The sequence below is a fragment of the Amblyomma mixtum genome, chromosome 1 (genome assembly GCF_055824585.1).
Source record: "Amblyomma mixtum isolate Tamu chromosome 1, ASM5582458v1, whole genome shotgun sequence".
NCBI lineage: Eukaryota > Metazoa > Arthropoda > Arachnida > Ixodida > Ixodidae > Amblyomma > Amblyomma mixtum.
The window spans coordinates 195,284,501-195,307,660 of record NC_143012.1 but is presented as its reverse complement, the minus strand read 5'-3'; the positions used below and the strand labels follow the sequence as shown (position 1 = coordinate 195,307,660).

At 50.3% G+C, this 23,160-nt stretch overlaps 2 pseudogenes; both read left to right on the top strand.

The window, feature by feature from the left end:
- The first annotated feature begins 17,626 nt into the window (after window positions 1-17,626).
- LOC149370474 (uncharacterized) lies at window positions 17,627-19,631 on the top strand (annotated as a pseudogene).
- Window positions 19,632-19,662: 31 nt separating this feature from the next.
- Window positions 19,663-21,117, top strand: LOC149370473 (uncharacterized; annotated as a pseudogene).
- The last annotated feature ends 2,043 nt before the right edge of the window (window positions 21,118-23,160 follow it).

Sequence of the window (23,160 nt, the reverse complement as noted above, 5' to 3'; positions counted from 1 at the left end):
AGGGATGTCATAGTGGAGGACTCCGGAAATTTGGACCACCTGGGTTTCTTTAACGTGCACTGATATTGCACATTACACGAGCCTCTAGCATTTTGCCCCCATCGAAAAGCAACCGCCGTGGCCGTGATCGCACCCGTGTCTTTCGCGTCAGCAGAAAAGCACCATAACCACGAAGCCACCGCGGTGGCTACGGTAGATGTTATGCTATCAGGTAGGTCATTGATACAGAGAAGAAATATCAAGGGTCATAAACCTGCGCCCTGCAGGACACGAGATGTTACGTTGTTGAAGCGTGAGCGTCAGGTGTTGACAAAGATGAATTCCTAGAGTCCTTTCATGAAACAGTTTAACCAGAACAGCAAGTTCAGTGAAAATTCAAGGTATGAGAGTTTTAGAAGAAGGTTACGAGACACATGATCAAATGCTTTTCTGAAATCCAGGAAGATTGGTTCTATATGAGCAGGGTCATCTAAATACTGAATAATATCGTAAGTAGTCTCCTAGCTCGGTCGCGGAGTGGTAACGCGTCTGGGAGCCGTGCTGATTGGGGCAGAAAACAAAAATTGATTCTAGGCGACACATTATACTGTAGGAAATAATATGCTCGAGTTGTTCAGACGTAATGCTGGTGACAGAAAATGGACGATAGTTATTAGCGTTTGTGCGGTCAACTCTTTTATGATCAGGGACGACCCCGGTTGCAATAGATTGTGTAAAATGAGACCCAAAATCTGGAAAGAGAATGAAATTGTATTTTTTAGTAATTCACTGTTAATTTCACTGCAGCCAACAGATGTTTTATAGTTGGAGAGATGCTATAAGTTTACATATACCGTGAGGGTTGAGTTTGAGTCCTGGCGTTTTTTGGGGAGTGGAGAGCTCAGAATAGTATTAATTATTTTCACCGGAACAGCGCGCACTAAGACACGGACACGAAGGGAGACACGACACACACGAGCGCTCGTGTGTGTCGTGTCTCCCTGTGTGTCCGTGTCTTAGTGCGCACTTTTCCGGTGAAAATGAATTACCAACTTGCCCAAGCATCTGTTTTAAGTATTAATTAGTTGAAATATCAGCAGCAGAGACAAAACTGAAATAAAGTGATTGTTGAGTGCGGTAGCGCATTGCTGACTCTTGAGAAGTTCATCGTTAGCGACCACAAGTTCGACATGGTCAGTTTGTGTCTGCGCAAAAAAAAAAAAAACAAGTGTGCGAATTTCTTGTGATCAGACAGCATGACAGCAAGTCGTGTGAGCAGAACTTCGTTATAGCTTTGGTAAGTTGCGTGGTGTACTCTTCGGCTCATAGTCGATATTGTTCCCAGGCTGAATTGTTATTGCTCTTTTGCTACTTGAGACGGACGCCTCTATTTGCCAAGTATGAATTTCACACGTTTGTTAAACCATTCGTTGTGATAATCTAATGTTTATAAATACGCTTCGGACATGCTTACTTTAGAGTTGCAACAGGGCGTTCTTCACAGGTGCCAGTTCTTGTTTGCTGTGCGATTTAGATATAAGTCACGAAAGTAGTGTAAAAATTTCGCTAGATCATTATGAATGAAATAAAATCAGCCCTTTAGGAGTCTTCTACAGGTTTGTTGCTTGGTGACCTCTTTTGCCATGCTAGTGAGATACAGATTTGAATAAGGTTGTGGTCACGAAGGCAGGGAAGAACAGTGATAACTATTATGTCATGGGGGCGAAATGTAATCAGTAGGCCTAGGGCGTTTTCACGTCTGGTAGGATGTGCTATCAGTTGCTAGAAGTTCAAATCAAAGGGCTAGATCGAGGAATTGTTTTCGATCGTTGCGGGTGATGAATTTGAAGCTGAGAGCAAACCCCACTCAATCTGGCGTTTGCACACAGTAAGCATGTTCGAAGCTTATTTATAAAAAAGATTACCACAGGCTATGGTTTGGTTTGGTTTGGTTTAACGTCCCAAAGCGACTAAGGCTATGAAAGACGCCGTAGTGGAGGGCTCCGGAAATTTCGACCACCTGGGGTTCTTTAACGTGCACTGGCATCGCACAGTACACGGGCCTCTGGAATTTCTCCTCCAAAGAAATTCAACCGCCGCGGCCGGGATGGAACCCGTGTCTTTCGGGTCAGCAGCCGAGCACCATAGCCACTGAGTCACCGCGGCGGCCCACAGCTATGGTTTAACGAACGTATGAAATTCCTAGTTGGCAGAAATAGGTGTCCGTATCAAGCAGCAAATGTGAGTAACAATAATTCAGCCAGGAAAAAATATCGACTGTGCACCGAAGAGTACACCGCGGAACTTACCAATACTATAAATAAGTTTTTATCACACGACGGAGGTCCCAGCCCCCGCCACCAAGGCCTGCGGGCCGAGGACGGGGCCCGCAGCGCTTTGTGTCTCGTGCTTGTCTTTTCGTGGTTTGCATGCTCTGGGGCTATTTTCTTCAAATCAAGTATGCACCAACTCGCCCAAGAAGAAGTGTTAATGCAGTATCTTTCTTGTACAGTGGGCCCTTTCTTTTGTGTTCCTCCTTCTTCTGGCTTAGCCGACCTTTTACTGACGCACATCGTGGACGCGACATGCCGAGCAAGAAGGTACGCTTTCTGCATCCGCAAGGGACTCGTGCCCCCCAAAAAATAGCGCTTTGTGTCTCGTCCTTGTCTTTTCGTGGTTTGCATGCTCTGGGGCTATTTTCTTCAAATCAAGTATGCACCAACTCGCCCAAGAAGAAATGTTAATGCAGTATCTTTCTTGTACAGTGGGCCCTTTCTTTTGTGTTCCTCCTTCTTCTGGCTTAGCCGACCTTTTACTGACGCACATCGTGGACGCGACATGCCGAGCAAGAAGGTACGCTTTCTGCATCCGCAAGGGACTCGTGCCCCCCAAAAAATAGCGCTTTGTGTCTCGTCCTTGTCTTTTCGTGGTTTGCATGCTCTGGGGCTATTTTCTTCAAATCAAGTATGCACCAACTCGCCCAAGAAGAAATGTTAATGCAGTATCTTTCTTGTACAGTGGGCCCTTTCTTTTGTGTTCCTCCTTCTTCTGGCTTAGCCGACCTTTTACTGACGCACATCGTGGACGCGACATGCCGAGCAAGAAGGTACGCTTTCTGCATCCGCAAGGGACTCGTGCCCCCCAAAAAATAGCGCTTTGTGTCTCATCCTTGTCTTTTCGTGGTTTGCATGCTCTGGCGCTATTTTCTTCAAATCAAGTATGCACCAACTCGCCCAAGAAGAAGTGTTAATGCAGTATCTATCTTGTACAGTGGGCCCTTTCTTTTGTGTTCCTCCTTCTTCTGGCTTAGCCGACCTTTTACTGACGCACATCGTGGACGCGACATGCCGGGCAAGAAGGTACGCTTTCTGCATCCGCAAGGGACTCGTGCCCCCCAAAAAATAGCGCTTTGTGTCTCGTCCTTGTCTTTTCGTGGTTTGCATGCTCTGGCGCTATTTTCTTCAAATCAAGTATGCACCAACTCGCCCAAGAAGAAGTGTTAAAGGGAGTAGGGGGCCCCCTTGATAAAGTTGATATCATGATCATCAATGATGGTTGACTATGCGAGGGTCTGTAGCTGACATGTAGCAGTATCTTTTTTGACCCATTGGGCAGGCATGGCCACAGTATATTTAAGTTATCTCCACGACTTATATGGGCAGAAGTCACGTTCTTATGAATGGCTAAGAAGACTCCTCCCACTTCACGGTCATCTATATTGCGATATCAGGTGAAGTGGAAATCTGAGGGGAATATTTCACAGACTTCAATTGCTTTGTTTAGCCATGTTTTTTTTAGAACTATGTCGGTGTCTATGAATCCATCGGAGCGGTGAATCATGTGGCGTTTAGGCAGAACACGCCGTATGTCTGTGAAAGCGATCTTGATCAATGATGATGAAGGATGACTGGTCTGTGGGGCCGGCGCGAGCACTTTCCACGTTCGTCATTCGCCTTTGCCTGTTTTATTCTTGTGTGACTTAATCAGTTCAGGTACCTGCTTGGTGTGCCTCTCGATTAATTTTACGGTATACGAAGTGATGTCATAGCTGTGACACTTTTCGCCGGCGAGGTGCTTGTCGAAACGAAGCTGGAAGCTGCAGTATTAGGGTCGGATGAATTAAATTCAAGTCAAGTGCCAAAAGCAAAGCCTTCACTTCTAGTATAAACCGTGTCTTTCAGTTCATGGCGAATTTAAACCACGCTTTCTTTTGTCTTGAAGTGGTCCAGTCTAACTATTATTGTCATTTTTTATTTTGCGAACTGGCCGCCGCGGCAAGCGCGTTCGATCACGGTTGGTTAAAGCTGTAGATATAATTTATCATTACAGAACACGATGACATGTTCATGTGATTCATTTCAAGATTTATCGTCGCAGTCATTCAAGCCAAAAAAGTAGGTCGTTCCGGCACATTCTGATGTTTGCGCCAATGCTGGCAGGCTACAGTTTCGCGATATCCTGCTTAATCTGGCTGCTGTCTCTCGGATTTGAAAGTGAAGCCGTTTTTTCATCCTCTGATTCGATAGCAGCTATTGGATCCAATATGTCATAAGTTGTTTTGTGCTGGTCGCATGGTTGCATGCATTCTTCTATTCGCTGAAGAGAAGGAAGTTTGTATTGTTAGGGCCCAAGGTTAAGCTAAATATCTCCAGAGAGCAATTGCATTATTTAAAAAAGCAGATAAAAATAAAAGGTTAGCATGTCACTTAAAAACGGACTACAGCGCGACATTGTAATTCACAGGGGCACGACACTGCAAAAAGACAACCATTGCTACTTCGAGTCTCGTTAGCACAGAGCAACTAACGTGAAAAGTCAGCACCGGTGTAAACATCGTGAAGGTATCGTTGTCATGCCCTGACGAGATCATGCTAGTATGCGGGTTAGATACTCCTCGTCCTGTCGGTATGATCTGTGCCGTAGTGTAAGGCAGCAGTTGGCAGCCGATTGCATCGTTGAGTGCCAAATTTAGCTGGTCGGGTCCATTCGGGGCTACAAATGGTCGTTCCAGTCTCCGCAAAGTTGAGCCCGGCCAGAGCGGACTGCTCGACGGGGAGTGGTGGCGGTGAAAAACTTTAATACTCAAAGAGAGTTTGGGGGTCAGAAAATCCCACTGCATGGTCGGTATCGGTATCCTTAGTCCGGGACACCGCACAACGAGGCCCCGTCTCGCGCCCGCTTTACAGAACATTTTGAGACTCCAGTGTAGAGCAGTGGAGGAGGGCAGTCTCCCATGCCTCTCGGGTGAGGGGAGGGGAGGATGGAGAAGGTGAGTATTCTGAGCACATGCCCACACCATGTGAAAGATATCGCAGATCTCCCCAGTGGGGGCAGCGCCCATCTATGTTTGAATCAAAGTGTTTTGATATGGCAGGACAAGAGAAGAGTTCCTGTCTGCAGGCGCCGCGGAGTTCGCTCCTCCGCCTTCCTCAGCCTCTTACCAGGCGCCGAGACGGGGAGGAATCCAGGGAAGAGGAAATAATAGGGTAAAGCCAGCACTACAGCACCAGGAAAGTCAGTAGAGAATGAACATCGTGCATGAATCGGGGTCGTGCCAAGACGAGAACTTAGACGGTCGGGTTCATTGGGGGCTACAAATAGTCGTTTTGGTATCCACGAATTTGAGCCCGAGCAGAGTGGTCTGGATAACGGGGGGCGATGAAGGGATCGGCACATAACAGCAGAAAGCCAGCATTACAGCACCGGGAAAGTCAGCAAAGGATATATTTTCTGGAGGAATTGCTGTAGTGCACCGACGGGAAGACGCTGGTATGCGGGTTTAATACACCTCGTCCTGTCCATGTGGTCGGCGCCTGGGTTGAAGGCAGGAGTTGCCAGCCGAATGCATCGGTGAGTCCTAAAGTTTAGCTGGTCGGGTTCATTAAGGGAAACAAATGGTCGTTCGTGTCTACTCGAAGTTCAGTCCGGAAAAAGCGGTCTGCATGACGGGGAAGGATCCAGGCAAGGGAACGTAATACCAGAAAGCCAGCACGACAGAACCAAGAAAGTCCGCAAAGAAAAAATGTCAGTGGTTTAGCTCTGGTTAAACCTGGTGGATTGCGAAATCAACTAGGAGAGAGAGGTGATGAAGAGCGCGCGGCAGCGGCGGCGGCCCCGGCACCCTAGCTATGCGCCGCTACTGCGCATGCGGAACTGGCAAGCGCGGTGGCGGCTCCTCTGAGTTACCCGCTCAGTGACGGCGGCGTCGCGCCAGCTGTGCATAGTGTGACGCTACTGCTCCTCGCGCATGTGCAGTACGGCCTTTCGTCACCTCCGGGAAATGGCTCGGCGACTCGCGTAGTGTTGCTCTCGCATCAATAAACATCGTGAAGGAATTGGTGTCGTGTCGTGTCCCGACGAGACTGCGTTGGTATGCAGGTTAAATACTCCTAGTCCTGTTCAACTGATCGGTGCCGTGGTTGAAGGTAACAGTTGCCAGCGGAATGCAATGTTGAGTGCGAAATTTTGTGGCCGGATCTATTCGGAGATACAAATCGTCGTACAAATGGTCTCCACGAAGTTGAGCTCGTGCAGAGCGATCTGGACGTCGGGGGTGCATCCAGGAAAAAGCAAGTAATTGCGGAAAGGCAGCAGACAGCAGCTGGAAGGTCAGCACCGGAATGTAAGTACAATGTGCAGGAACAGTTTTCGTACCCAAGTCCTGGGGGATGCCCAAGTCACGGATAAGGTTACGATAACTAAATAATTCGATTGCTTATTGTTGGGAACGATGACGTATCCCTCCTCGAAGCGAAGTCACTTGATGGGCTTCGAAATGACAGGAGGATTTTAAACGTCGTAAGCTTGTTCTACAGCTTAGCAAATAGAGGTAGTTGAAGCCTCGGTTGAAATCGCGTCTGCTATCACTCCACACGTTTTGAAGAGGAAATATTTTGCGCCGGCAACCTTAAATATTCTTTGTTTTTAGTGACAGAACTTTATCCCGGTGTTTAGGCAAAATACCCTATTCTAAAGAGGGGTTAGATGCCAGCTCATTTTCTTTTTATTTTTATATTGGCTAATTCAGCTTTAGAGTGAATTATCGCAGTCCGGTGCGAGCCGCAGCCGCCTTTTTATCGCGAACGTCGTAATCGCATCTACCCACGTGACTAACGGCCCCTTCACTGCTTGCCCTATTTAAGGTGCCATCGGTTAGCTTGTCTGGGAATTTCATGCATGGCGATGCCCCGTTCGCCTTAACTTAACGCACGTTTGTTTGCCGAATCATTCTTCACGCAAATTTTTCATTTTATAAACTTACTTGTACGAAATACACTGACGCCGTCATATTAATAGTTGTTTCCATCGGGGTACGAAAAAGAAATGTTCTTTGATTCTGCAAATTTAGAAGCAAAAAGAGCGATTTTACACACAGTTTGAAAACACGGCATAACCTGTCCAGATTCTATGGAGGACAATTTCATTTTGCGATTGCAGTGTCGAGGACAGCTCATTTCTCTGCTGTGTTCGTGTACGCAGTTGCTGGATCACTGCCGAAGAATCTAAAGGAGCTCCCAAACACTGAAGCAGCTGAGAAAGCCGTCGGGCCAGTACAGATGTTCACATGACATGACATGGTGAACAATGACGGCGTCTCAGTTTTTTTCTAAACGCCTTGTAAGAAAGCCCGTCGATATGCAGAACATTAAAATAAATACCAAAAAACCAATCTAACTGCGAAATAGAACAATAAAACTGCTCAGATTGCGAAGTTTGCTTTCTGTATCAGATTCTACTGGCGTAAACTAAATCTCCGTAAAACAAACGGCCATTGTTTAATGTTCTCTCTCCCGAGCGCGGGCTGTCAACTCGAAATATGCCACCGACTCGCATTTCCATTGCCTACCATACAATTGGGATTGAATGGTTTGGTTTGGTTTATGGGGTTTAACGTCCCAAAGCGACTAAGGCTGTGAGAGACGCCGTAGTGGAGGGCTCCGGAAATTTCGACCACCTGGGGTTCTTTAACGTGCACTGACGTCGCATAGTACACGGGCCTCTAGAATTTCTCCTCCAAAGAAATTCTAGCCGCCGCGGCCGGGGGGATTGAATGGCTCAGCCAAAAGATGTCAAAATACTGCGCACATGCGAGGGTGAAATATCAAGGGTACTTCTGGTTGCTGCTTTCATCAAAACGAAAGAACAGCGACACTTCATTCTGGGGATTCTGTAAAAAGAACCGAAATGGTGTTTGCTCAAGACGCACTGAGGCGAACCTTTCCTGACTGCTCGTTTTGAAATTATTTTTTGCTTTGGAGCCCTGCCGCGCTGGGGCTCCATTTATATATTTTTCTTTTGCGTAATGAATAAAATGCGGCTGAAAGATTGTGCCATAGCCCACAGTCTGTCTCGTGGCTGTGTCAAATGTGTATGACATTTTGTGATTCCGCGTGCCCTGCATTACCACTAGTGGAAATTTCTGCGGCTTTTGGAGTGAAGTCATTTTCTTGTTGCGTTCCCGGAGAGCTGTATTCTCGCCTAACCGGTGCGTACTTTTGGAATCTTTTGAGAAGTGTCGCACAGGCGGCTTTTTTCACGGCTCACTGCTACTTCTAAGGGCAATAATTAACTGATCCCGCTTTATTATGCACATACAGCTTATGTTCTCATTAGAGATTTTTAGAATTGTGAGCTTCGCATGTTTGCGTGCTCAGTTGAATACCACGTCCAGAGTACATACGTATGCACTGAAGAGTAACAAGAGGTAGCCTAGCGTACGCATGCAGTTTCTGTTTTTAGTCTCGCGGCTTTGGTGCACCAAGCATGAAAACATGACTACGTCTTTCCGAATGTTAGCATCGGAGTGCCGAATACGCAGTCGTTGCGGCTCTAGTCAGCACGGTTACCCGTAATTACTGGTGTTGTTGCCTGCCGTTACGACTGGAATTGCAGCAACTACCAACTGCAAGCTGTAACTGAACGCATTGTTTGGCATAGATTGTTGGTTCTATCGCCGCAAGCGCCTGATTTGGGCGACTTCGTTTATTTGCCTGTTTTTCGCTGCCAATATATTAAAAGAAACGAATATCAATATGACCAACAAGTCGCTCTGCCTAGCAGAGTCTCTAACTGCGCTGGTACAATCTTCAAGTGCTTGGAACATATCGAAAGAAATGTTTCGAGCTTTCTGAGGATGTTTTGTGCATTTCAGTACATTTATACATGTAATATGAAGGGAAGCATTCTTGCTTGAGCGGTTTCTTCTTGGCATTCTATTACATTGATGGCGCCACAGTATCCAAGTTTTTTTATCGGATAATTTGATTTACCGAGGCATTACTTGAGCGTTTTGTTGCTGGAAATAGATGGGAGTCCTGCGGGAGAGATGAAGAGCCGCTTTATATGCCTGCTTAGTAAGGTAGTCAACGCGGTCCCGTTCCTGCCAGCTAAGGTAAAGGTAAGGGAGGGTATTGTAAGGCAGTACCGTAACCAGAAATTTTGTTCAGGGGGCTCATGTTGCAGCGCGGCCTCCTTATTGAATTTATGTAGGGATCAAACGCGAAAATAATAACTGCATTGTCACTGACAATGCCATTCTGTATTAGATGAGGCTACGCACTGTCTAGAAAAGTGAAATGTGCCATTTTTTTAATAAAAATGGATTCGTATGTCTTAAAAATCGAGGCAGACACCTGATACCAATGCTTCCATATTTTTGCGCATTTAATAAGTAAAGAAAATATCACAAGAAGTCTAGAACTATATCAGTCCGAAACCAGCAAAGGAGTGCAGTGCGTGCCTGTCACATATATTAGGAAATTGGATATAGAAGTAGGAACTGAAGTCTGGAGAAGACGAAGAGGATGACTATAAGCATGATGTGTAATAACCCGAGAATAAAGAAGATGAAGTATTTGGTGAGGTGGGAAGAGTTGATTGGTGGAGAAGAGAATACGTTGGCGACAAAGACAAGGATGACGTGTACCAACGACAAGACTATAAAAGAGCAAGGGATAGCGTGGCAAGGGGGAAGAACAGATAAGCGGAGGTTCCGGTGGGTCAGGAATACCTCTGCTGGAAGAAAGCAACAGCAGCTACTGCCCCGGTGATCTCGACTTCTACGGCGTCGCACCATAGACTTCCTGCGGTTCCTGAGCCCGTTCCGGGGAGTCAACGGCTGACGGAACTACCTGGTACTGCCAGGGGTGCCTCCAGCGCTGTTGCCACCCATCGGGTGGTGCTCTCCACGCCAACATCGTCAGCAACGCCTCCACGGTCTTCGGACCGCAAGCTTGTACGACGCAGCCAACGACGCCGCCAGCGACTCCAGCCTGAGCACTTCGAACGCCGGCTATCTAGATGCCACTGTCTTGACTCATGCAACGCATCAGCAGCACCAAACTGTGAGCACGAACGCCGAACGCTAGTAGATTGTGTGTTTCCGGGTCATGTGTATTAGTAGTCTGTGTTTTTTGTTAGCACTGTCAGTTCTGTTTGCTAGTGCTTGTGTCGCGTAGGGCGTATTAAATGTGCGTCTGTGTGGGTACACCTTCGCCTAGTCCATTCTTTCGGCCCGAGTGTTCTCGGGGGGATCCGTCACAAAGTTAAGTGGCGAGCCTGTGCCAGGATTCATTTCCCTGTTTGTTTTTGTTTTGTCTTGGATCTTTGCGATCTCGCGACGGCAGAAAGTATGGAGTTGGCCAATACGTTAGAACTGGCTCTCAGTCTAGGTTTAAGCAAGGAAGAGGCGATGCCTCTCTACGAGGTGGCGGAGCGCTCGGAGCGAGCGGACGCACCTCTCATGCATTCCATTTTTCTCCGGCAAAATTCCGCTTTCCCACCCACTTTACGTTCACCTTTTTGCCCTGGATATACAACTACCACCCCGGACCCGGTGTTGTGTTTTTAAGCATGAAATGCTTTTAGCCCCCGTTGTCGGCAGTGTGGTGACGTCACGCCGAGACCGAGAGCCATCATCCGGGCACTGAAATCCACTCATCCGGGCACTGGAATCCACTCATCCGGGCACTGAAATCCACTCATCCGGGCACTGAAATCCACTCATCCGGGCACTGAATTCCAGTCATCCGGGCACTGAAATCCACTCATCCGGGCACTGAATTCCAGTCATCCGGGCTCTGAAACGAGAACATCCGGGCACCGTACGAGACTTAACGAGATTTAACGAGACTCTCTAAGCCCTCCTACGCGACCGGCATGCAAGCGCCGGTTGGTCTCCAAAGGAGTCGTAAAAATTAACTGCTGCCAGTGCCTTCTCAATGTTTATCAAGATATAGTCGCTGTGCGTTTGATAATGCACGGAATTATAATTTCCGATTTGTAATAACTCGTGCAAAAAGCACATAAATGCCACGATACACTTCGTTGTCATATGTGATCTCTTAGGGGCTTCGCGCATCGAAGCAAAGCGGCGTAGGCGCACAGGGGCCCGGGGGAGAAGCGCTGCGTTCAAAGGGCAAGGCATCGCGCCGAACGGGTGGTGGCGTTCCTCCCTTCCTTTACGGTGCGGTTCGGGTGTCCACCGAGATGGCAGAGAATTACTGCGCCATTTCCTTTCCTCAAAAAACCTTGCGTTCAAATGGCAAGGCATCGCGCTGAACGGGTGGTGGCGTTCCTCCCTTCCTGTACGGTGCGGTTCGGGTGTCCACCGAGATGACATTAGGCCCGTAAACATTTCATGCTTACTCTACTCTCGGTTACGGAGAGGCAGAGATATTTTTAAGACCCAGGCAGGGAAGATTTCCTGAATTTTCGACCACTTTAGTTTGGCCACGCCAGCAGCAGCACCAGCTAAGCCCAAAAGCTGCCGAGCATCCTCGGCGTGTTCGAGCAGCTACGGCGGCGACGCCGCGTTTCGGAGGCCCAACTAGGCCTCGACTGTGCCGTCCCTTAGCAAAAACTAATACGTCTGGAATATACCATGGGCTATTTAAATTGTATTTTAAACATATTTTGTATTCATGAATGCACTAAAACATGTAGGAAATACGTTCCTGAAATTTTATGTTTGGTCTTCGAAATACATTCTTAAAATATGCCAAAAATACCTCACTTAAAGCATACTTCGAGCACTTTTCAAATGCGTGGAAAAATATGTATGCAGTTTTAGCATCTTGTCAATGTATTAAAAGGGTACTTTCGTAAATACGAAATTAATTCATCCGAAGTATACTTCAAATCTAACAAACGGGCAGTCCTTTTAAATGTATATGTATGCAGTTTTAGCATCTCGTTAATTCATCAGAAGTGTACTTTTGTTAATCTGAAATTCATTCATCCGAAGTATACTCCAGTTCTAACAAACGGGCAGTCCTTTTATACCTATTTGCAGCACACTTCTAGCTGCCATTGAACAGTCAGTGCTCGAAATCGCGTTTCGGGAAATCGCATTTGCGTGTTGTCAGTGTATTTGAAGTGTACTTCCGTAAATACGGAAATAATTCTCCCAAAGAATACTAACATTCTAGCAAATTGGCAGTCCGCAACATAGCATATTTGCAGCACACTTCAAGCTGCCATTCAACAACCTAATGCTCGATATCGAGTTTCGGGAAATCGCATTTTGATGTTGGCAATGTATTTAAAGTGTATTTTCATAAATACGCAGTTATTCCGTCCAAGTATACTTAAATTTTAACAAATGGGCAGTCCGCGTAAACATATTTGCATTACACTTCAAGCTACCATGGAACAATCTAGGGCTCTAAATGACGTTTCAGGGAACAGTGAAGACTCTCCCAATCCTGTAGCTTCTTTTACGGTAACTTCATCCTTTATGGTAACTTCTAACAGGAAGGTAATCACCATTTATTTACACTACGTGCGGAGAACGTGATAGCATTATACCGGCAAAGGCGCCTTGGGTACATCAGGCCCGAATATGCCAGCGAAAGGGACCACGACCTGCAAGGCCGACCGGCTCTCTTAGATGTCCGTGTATCTGTTGGTTGACAGACTCCTGACCTATTCCTGCCGCAAATTTCGACTAGCAATTCGGTTCCAGATCGCCCCCGAGATTCGAACGCGACCAGTTGGGCACTTCTGAGATAATTTGGGGGCCCACAGTCGCTGCTCAAAAAATGCCTTACCGGGCAAGATAGTGCGTCGCTGTCGGTGGATATATAGAAGGCAAGTCAAGTATGGCGCTTGTGGGAGCATTTCTTGTTTGCTGCGGTACTTTCGTCATGACTTGCTGTGTAGGTATCTTTGCCGTTCTCATTCCGTCACGTGACCTTATAATCTCACGCACCTCTTGATTGATACGCGTGTACAGTTTGTTCTGCAGTTAAAGCATTAACCCGTCTCATTCTGTAAAACCGAACAGGAGACCTTTTTTAAGCCGAAGTGAATATATTTTTAATATACTAAACGTATATTTTTAGTCTATTTCTAATGTGTTTAATGTATATTTTTAGTATATATTTAATGCACTATAAATATGCTAAGCAGATAAAAATGTTATTTTATGGTATTTTAAACAACGTTCAAAATGTTATTCCTTGTATACTTAGGAAGCATTTGTATTGCAGTTTAAGCATAGGGACAAAAAATGCGAAATGAATATGTTTCAAGCGCATTTTAAGCACATCCTCTTTTTCGCTAAAGGGTACAGTGTGGAAGCCACCGACATTACCGCCGCGGAGCTGTCCGACGACACACGAATAGCGTTCGAGATGCAATGCTGGTACCGAAGACCCTCTCCGACTCATAAACAACCTGCTGGAGCCTATACTCCGGCCTCGACATCTGCTATCTCGAAACCGCGGCCTCGCGGCCGCCCTCCCCCGCCGACCAAGAAGCGTCCGCTTCTCCGCCTGCCCTCAGAAGACCTCAAGACAGTCCTCCGCCTGCAGGGCACACTCAACCTACACTCCTTCGGCCCCGCACGACTGGCTGTTGCCATCTACGAAGCCGCCAAAGTCGACAAACGCCTGGCGGTCACTGCCGAACAGGTCCGAATCCACCCCACTAACAACACAGTCAGTCAGCACGCCCGACCGTGTTCGTGCAATGTCTTACGCCCAGGTGCAAACCACCGCCATCGACACCACAGTAGTCCCGGTCGCAGCCTATGCCTCAGCCCCGGACAATTCCGTGCGGGGGATTCTGTACCGGGCCTACAATTATGAAAGCGACGCTGAAATCCTCGCCGACCTTCGGGCTCGCAACCCCCCCCCCCCCTCCCCATCGTTTCTGCGCGCCGTATGGGGGAGACACGACAGTTTGTCGTCACTTTCGCTAACCCCAAGCTGCCCTGATACATGCGGTACTTGGGCTTTACCTTCGAAGTTTTCCCTTTCAAGGGGCGCGCGGAGGCGTGTTTCAACTGTCGCGAGCTGGGACACAGAGCGGACGTGTGCCCTCAGCGACGGCAACCCACTTGCCGCCTCTGCGGCGTGGTCCATGAGGCCCAACCAGACGGCCAACTTCCCACCTGTCAATCCACGTGGATCGTGTGCAAAGGCCCACATCCCACAGGCAGCAGAAGCTGCAAATACTGTTTCGTGGCCACCAACCGGCCGAAATCATCCCAAGCATCCACGGATACTGACACTGACTCCGCAACCTCGTCACATGGCCGCCCGTTCCCGAGGCGGCGGCAGCCAACAACTGCCCCTAAGAGGTGACTGTTTCCCGCCACTGCGCAGCAGCAGCTCTAGCCACAACAGCCGTAGCCGCTCCTCATCACGCTCTCGGGATTCCCGGGCTAACTCCCAGACCAGGCCGGAGAGCAAGTCCGCCAAGCAGGTCGGGTGGAAGACTCCTCTACCAGCTACAAGCCAACCTCCACCAGCTACGAGCCAACTGGCCAACCCGAAGGTAAGGGAACTGGCATATATGGTCAAACAGCTACAGCTCCAGTTGGTACAGGCCAATGCCAAAATTCACAGCCTGGATTCCGCACAAGGATGCTAAAAGCCGCAGCCGCAGCAGGTGGCTCGCGTTCCCAACCCCCATCACAGAAATGATTCCAACATGGACACCAACCAGCCCAAACGCTCTAAGCGCAAGGCTCCTCCACCTCCGACAGCGAAGCTAAATTGAACGCCTTTGACGCTTGTATCTCTAAAATAGAGGACGCCCTCCAACGGCTGACGCCCAAGATTGACCGTCTCATTGACGACTGTGCCGCCATGGCAGCCAATATCCACACCATCACCATCCGTCTCGACCGACTCATGGGCCCCCCGCCAATGGTTGACTTCACTATCCCCCCGCGCCCTCAGTCGCCTGGTCCGACTCCCACGACCGAGAGTACAGCTGCGCGCGCGTGTGCTGGCGGTATTCTCAAAACCGCCATAGCGCTTCGTAGCGCCCCGAACCTGACACGAAACGCAATGGCTAGCGCGCCCATCACGGTGCGGCGGTGGAACTGCACGTGCTTCGAGGCAAAGCGGAGAGCCTTGGAGTTTACCCTCCAGGCCCAGCCATACACACCCCACATTATCGCGCTCCAAGAAACGTACACCGACTCCCAACTCACCAGCTATGCCACCTCCAACCGGTGGCACCGGATCTCCGCCCGAGTACCTCCATCCTCGTACACCGCAGCCTCACAGCCAATTAGCTCTATCTTGACTATGCCGAAGTCCCGCACACTTTCGTGCAGGTCCTTCCTAACAGCCGAACCCAATTAACGCTCCACATCTTAAACGTGCACAGCCCCCAAGGTGATAAAAGAACTAAGGTAGCCACTCTCCTCCGCAAGGCCTGTGCAGCCGCGTGGAACGAGATGCTACTTATAGTGCGCGACCTTAACGCACCGCACGCCGAGTGGGGCTACCCCCGCAAAGCCTGTGGTCGCAAAGGAGCCAAGGTGTGGGAGACAGCCCAGACACTGGGTAGTACGCTACACCTCGACCCCGAACAAGCCACCCGTTTGGGTAACAGCGTCACGCAAGACAGCTGTCCGGACCTCACTTTTGCCCGCAATATCCTAGACGCCTGCTGGAAAAATCTTGGCATGAACATTGGTAGCGATAGGTAGCCCCCCGTGGCACATTCGCGCACATCAACTGGGACGCTTTCCGGTACGTGCGAGCTCCACGTCCCAGAGCCCCATAAACAACCTCGACACATCGAGAGAGATAGAGCTCTGCAACTCTGCCAAGGGCACCTCCATGGCCACCCAGAAGGAGGATGGCCTTACCCACGACGCCAAACTCATAAATATGTGGGAGGCCTATGGATGGATGGAAAACTTTATTACGCAAGCGAGTTTGGACCGTGCATGGTCTCAGGGCCACAGCACAGCCCTCACGTTACGCGCCGGGAGGCCCAGCGCAGCCTCCAGGCTCGCTGGCTCCGACGCAAACACAACCGCCCTCTCAAACTTTGCCTCGCTCGCCTCGAACGAGAGATCGAAGCTAGCTACTCTGCCAAACTCAGTCAGGAGCAATGGCACCAGACTTGCGACCGCCTCAACGTGCAGTTGGGATGCAAGAACATGTGGTTCCTGCTCAAGCACTTGCTTGATCCGACACATACCAAGTCTGCATCACACAAGAACCTCAACGGTGTCATACACACATTTCAAGGCACCACCGAGGAACTGCTCGTTATCTTGAAAGATAAATACATCAACACAACCACAGACATACGGATACCATCGGGATACACGGGTTCTAAGAACTCAAACATGGGCAGAGACATCATGGCGTCGGAAGTCCATGCCGCCCGCGACCACATCAAGACTACCCCGGCCGCCGGCGCCGACCGCATCACCAACAAGATGCTATGCAACCTCGATGGCCATTGGTCGAAACACTTGCGGACATTTCAACCACAACTGGCATGAAGGTCGCCTTCCAGACTCCTGAAAGCATGCCAAAATAATCTTCATACCCAAACCAGGCAAACGAATCGAGCTGGGCAACCTCCGGTCCATCTCGCTCACGTCTTGCCTGAGGAAGGTTATGGAGCGCGTAATTCTACACAGACTGCACAACATCCACGTAGATAAGGACGACCTGCCCCCCCCCCCCCCCGCCCCCCCCCTATGAGTGGTTTCCGGGCTGGACTGGCAGATACAACACGATATACTAGACCCGGGTCCCATTCTGGCCATACTCACCATTCTCGGCCTAGACGTCAGTAAGGCATCCGACAACGTGTCGCATGCATCTACACTAAACAACCTGCCCTAGATGAATGCAGGCACCCGCAGCTACAATTATATTGCCAACATTCTCCACAACCGCACCGCAGAACTCCACATTGGAGACCTCTGCAGCGACAAAATCACCATGGGCACCTGGGGGACACCACAGGGAGCAGTCTTGTCGCCGTTCCTTTTTAACATCACTATGCGAGGCTTCCCCTCGCTTCTGGACACCATACCCCATATCAAACGCTCACCATACGCCGACGATATCACCCTCTGGACCAACTCTGGCTCGGACGGGGAGATACAAGATTCACTCCAACAGGCAATCGACACCGTCCACGCTTTTGTGCAGGCAAACGGTCTCGTTTGCTCGCCCACCAAATCCCAACTGTTAGTCATCCGGGATAGGCGGGTTCGCCGAGCAGTCCCGGACCCCCATGAGCTGATCACGCACCACATCGACACCCACCTCATACCTCCCGTGCGTACCGCATACCACCTCATACCTCCTATTACCACCTGCGCTGCAAAGATGAAGAGGTGGTAAGTAGCGCCTAAAACTCGGCGTACAAGGCGGCAATGAAACTGCCCCAGTCTGCCAGCACGCAGCGTCTGCTCCAGCTCGGGGCATACAACACCCTCACAGAGCTTATCGAAGCACACAAGACTGCACAGATACACCGCCTCACTGGCGCCAAACCCGGTCGTTACATTCTCGACCGTCTTAACGTCAACCCTACACGTGGCAACCACGCCACCTTTCCCCTTCCAACTGGAGTCTATAGTCGGCTGATCGTCAAACCCATGGCCAAGAACATGTTGCCCGGCCGCCACGATACGTGTCGCCAACTCAAGGCCCAGGCTCTGGATGACACGTACTCCACCGGCGTGCACGCCATGTACGTGGACGCGGCGAAATGCGACTCCAGCACATACGTGGCCTGCATAGCCACGCCAACCACCACCCTCATCAACGCCGCCACAGTGCGCACACACTCTCCCACCGCTGCCGAAGAGTTCGCGATCGCGCTGGCCATCGTAGATCCCCGCACACGCACGATTCTCAGTGACTCTAAACGAGCCATCCAAAATTTTTCGACGAACTCAATTTGTCTACCTGCCGCACACATCCTCCGCGGCTGTACTCTCGAACGCACTGTAAGCTTAGTGTGGGTACCTTCGCACGCGGGGAACTCTGGGAACGAAGGGGTCGACCGTTTTGCCCGAGGCCTAACCAACCGGGCGCCAGAGCCTCGAACCCGGATGCTTTCGCCGAGGCCCCTATATGCAATGCGGAAATCACCAACTTCTACAAGGAGACAAGACGCGTGTGCCCTCTTCGCCGCCACGATCTCGACTGAGCGCAAGCCACCATACTTCGCAGACTGAAAACCAATTCTATTTTCAGTCCTTTTAGACTAGACCTCATTACTGACGGGGAATACGACCCCGTTTGTTCTTTTTGCGAGCACGGAGCGTTTGCCACTCAGGCACACGTCCTCGTGGCATGCGAGGGTAACCTGCCCCCGAAAACATTACTGCCAGCTCCCTCCTCGGAGGGTTTGATCCAACTTCTTTCAAGACCAGACAAGAAGACACAACTCGCACTCGTTTCGTGGGCTCACGACGTCGCCCCCACCTGGGGCCGACACTCAGCCCACCTGCCCTAACTCCCAACCCTCAAGTGGCAAATAAAGTTGTTCTTTCTCTCTCTCCTCCCCTTTACGACGAGGAGGCAAAGAGGCACAGAGACGAAAGAGCATAGGCGCGTGAAGATGCCAGAGTGGCGGAAGAACGCTAGAAAGCGGCCGAGGGACGCGAGATACGTCGAGCAGCCCATACCAAAGAGGAGGAGGAAAGACAAGCAGCGCGTGCCAAAGAGAAGGAAGCACGTGAGGAAGAACGGGAGAAAAGGATTGAACGGGAGAAGGAGTTTCTTTTGTGGAAGCAGGTGCATGTCGCGGAAGGACATAAGGAGGTCACGGACGATTATCAGCGTTTCTTAGCGGGTGCATAATCCCCTACGCCGGCCAGTGTTTGTCCAAGAAAGCTGATGGCTCCTTTTGATGACAAAAGAGGTGGTTTGGGCGTATACCTGCAACGATTCGAGCGGATAGCTTTGGGGCAAGGCTGGGAGCGCAGTGAATGGGCCACGGCGTTAAGCATGTGTTTAGCCGGGGAGGCGCTGAATGTGTTTGGGAGGATGCTTGCGGCTAATTCGATGGACTATGCGAAAGTCAAGAAGGCACTCCTCCAAAGGTTCAGGCTTACGGCAGAGGGTTTTCGCGAGAGATTTCACACCGCGAAACTCAAGGATTCTGAAACCGCTAAGCATATTTCCTGCAGGCTGAACAACTATTTCGACAGGTGGCTTGATATGTCAAGCCCAGAAAAGAGTTTTGAAGAGTTACGTTATATGCTAGTGACAGAGCAGTTTTTAGCATGTTGCAGTCCAAAGCTAGCGCTATTCCTGGAAGAAAGGAAGTTAAATTCATTGCAAGAGTTTGCCTACACTGCAGACCAATTCCTCGAGGCTCAAGGGCTGAGAAATATGAGTAAGGCAAAGGAAGAAACTCAAAAATAGCTGAGGCTTAGCTAAGGTTAAGCCTAGTCAGATGCGAAGCATATTGATGGCTAGGCTTGGTATTACATGGCTTTCCTTTTGTAGAACGTTGTCGCCGAGCCGCATATTGAGCACGCCGCTTAGCCAGACGTTCATCCCGCTCTTCATCGGTCTTTGTGGCACGCTGAAGCTTTCGCTTCTCGTTCAAATCAGCCCTGCTTCTAGGCGGCATCCCAACACCTGGCCGCCTCGTAAGTGCCCGGAGAGCGAGGCAAGCTCAGCTTTATACCGCTGCTGTAGCGTCACGTGGTCAGCGGCAGCGCCTCTGATGTGGAGCCTCCACCGCCGCGGCCGACCGCGCGTGCCGGCAGCCCATCTTTCCTCTGCTGTGACGTCATGTTGTCACGTGGTCAGCCGCCGCGCCTCTGATGTGGAGCCTCCACCGCCGCGGCCGACCGCGCGAGCCGGCAGCCCATCTCTCCTCTGATTTGACGTCATGTTGTCACGTGGTGTCACGTGGTCCTCTGCTGTGACGTCATGTTGTCACGTGGTCAGCCGCCGCGCCTCTGATGTGGAGCCTCGACCGCCGCGGCCAACCGCGCGAGCCGGCAGCCCATCTCTCCTCTGCTGTGACGTCATGTTGTCACGTGGTCACGCTAAAGGTCAATGGTAGCTCCACCGCCGCGCTCGACGGGCTGTAGTGTAGCTCTAGTAATATGCTTCGCATAAAAGGTATTAACACAGATGCGACAAAACCATGAGCCTATGGCGGTGCTTCTCAGGCGCCAGTAAGTTGTTTCCTCTGTGGCAAGGTGGGGCACCGTGCAGTTGACTGTCGGACTAGTAGCGTTGCCCAAAAGACACACGTTGTGTGTCAAGGTTGTAAGAGGAGAGGGCATACTGAGGGCGAATGCCGATATAGAACGCAGGACGAGCTGCTTGCGGGTACAGCTTGTCACACCACCTGACGTTCCACAGCTAAAAGGAGAGCAAACGCCGCTGGAAAATGAGGCGGAGAGTGGAACACCCAAGTCGAAACCAGCGATGCCGGTGGTGGTTGGGCAAATAGGAGACCGTCCTATAGTGGTGCTTAGAGACAGCGGAACCAACACAGTTTTGGTTCGGAAAAGCCTGGTCAAGGACAAGGATCTTACAGGGGAAGCGTCGGACGTCACTCTTGTAGTTAGCACAGTCAGGTACCTTCTTGAAGCCAGGATTCTAGTGCCCACGCCATATTATACTGGACAGGTAGTCGCAGATTGCGTAGAACCACCAATCTACGATCTGATCTTGGGAAACATTACGGGCCCAAGAACTGTCGAGGACCTTGATCCCGAGTGGCGGATGCTCGAGGTTGAGGAACGACCAAAGGAGCAAAGGCCTACAACAGCTCAGGCGGGTTATGAGGTAGTCAGTTTCTCGTCGGCAGTGGAGACACGAGCTCAAGTGACGGCTCGAGCAACGCAGCGTCCGCTCTCTACTCCTGCTACGATGTGTCTTGCTGTAACACCGGGCGAAATTGCAATTAGGAAAAGAGAATACCTGAGCATGAAAGCCTGCTTCGAAAGAGTTGGAGAAAAAGTGAAAAGAAAGAGGAGTCGTACATCGTTAAAATATGAATTGGTAAACGGTCTTCTGCGCAGGGAAAGCGTACTTAGCTCGGCAAGGCGGGTCCAACAGCTGGTGTTACCGAAAGATACGGGAAAGACCGTGTTACACTTAAGACATGACGCCGTTATGGCCGGACACCAGGGTGTTCAAAAAACGGTGTCTAGAATCACTGAGTTCATCTGGCCAGGTGTCCAGAGTGACGTTAAACGCTTTGTTCGCTCGTGTGACGTGTGTCAGTGCACAGTTCCCAAGGCAAAGGTTCGTCCTGTACCTCTGGGCAAGATTCCAGCCATTGACTTCCCGTTTCAAAGAGTGGCTATTGACATAGTGGAGCCAATCTCTCCAGTATCCGCCAGAGGCAATAGATATGTGCTTACCCTAATCGACGTTGCTACTCGTTATCCTGACGCAAATCTACACTGGAACGAAGGACAGTGTCATTCAAATTTTCCTCTGCTCGTTGCAGCTGTACAAAAACGTAAAGGTTCTTGAACGACAAAGATTCATTAAAATACTTGTCCTCTACTTACTCATTTCATATTCTTTGCGTTTTTCATATCAGCGGCATTGTCACGGATCCCCCAGAGAACGCTCGGGCCGAAAGAATGAACTAGGCAAAAGGTGTACCCACACAGACGCACATTTAATACACTTATGCGACACAAACACTAGCAAATAAAACTAATAAACCTAACACAAAACACAAAGACTACCAATACACATTACCCGGAAACACCCAACCTATTAGCGTTCGGCGTTCGCGCTCACGGTTCGTTGCTGCTGATGCGTTGCATTGGTCCAGTCAGTGGCATCTAGATAGCCGGCGTCGAAGCGGCGTTCGAAGCGGCGTTCGAAGCGTTCAGGCTGGCATCGCTGGCGGCGTCGTTGGCAGCGTCGTACAAGCTCCCAGTCCAAGTGCCCGTGGAGGCATTGCTGACGATGTTGGCGTGGAAGGCACCACACGGATGGGTGGCAACAGGGGTGGTGGTGAAAACATTTATTTAGAAGGGACAGGAGGTATGTTGGGATCAGCCAGTAAGGGACTGTTACTTACAAACACTAGGTGGATGTCCCCAGTTTTGGACCGCAGTGGCGGTGGCCGCCACCAGGGCGCGCCCGTCTAAGGTTTGTTCAGCCTGTAAATCGTGGAAGCCGAGCAGGGTCGCCTCCAAGTCCTCCCGGGTTGCGTTGGGGGTGGGGGGAATGGCCTGGTTGGAGGGGCAGGAACACACCTTGTGACAGGTGTCCAAAGACACCGCACTACAGTGCGGGCAGCTGCCGCTAAAGAAGGGGTAAAAATATTTTTGTGCTGCCGGACACAGCAATCTATTGGTGAGAAGGCTGAGAAGGAGCCGCTCATCTGCCTTCTGGAGACCTTTAGATTGGCTAGGGTAAAGGCGATGGCTATCTTAATAACATCTTTGAACGTACAGACCGGATTAAAACCGGGTTCCTGATCGGGTGGGGAGGAGAAATCAGCCCGGTGAGAGAGCGCGCGGGCGGCTGCGTCTGCTGCCTCGTTTCCTGCCAACCCCTGATGAGCAGGGGCCCATATAAGGTAAAGGTGTGCGGTGTCCAACAGCGCTGGAGGCACCCCTGGCAGTACCAGGTGGTTCCGTCAGCCGTTGACTCCCCGGAACGGGCTCAGGAACGGCAGGGAGTCAACGGTGCGATGCGCTAGAAGTCGAGATCACCGTAGCAGTAGGGGGCGTTCCTCTCTTCCAACCGAGCTGTTCCTGACCCACCGGAACCTTCGCTTCTCTGTTCTTCCCCCCTGTGGCATGCTATCCCTCGCGCTTTTATAGCTTTGTCGTTGGTACACGTCATCTTTGTCTTCGTCGTCATCGTCTTCTCTTCTCCACCAATCAACTCTTCCCACCTCACCGAATACTCTTCATCTTCTTAATACACGTCATGCTTATCGTCATCCTCTTCGTCT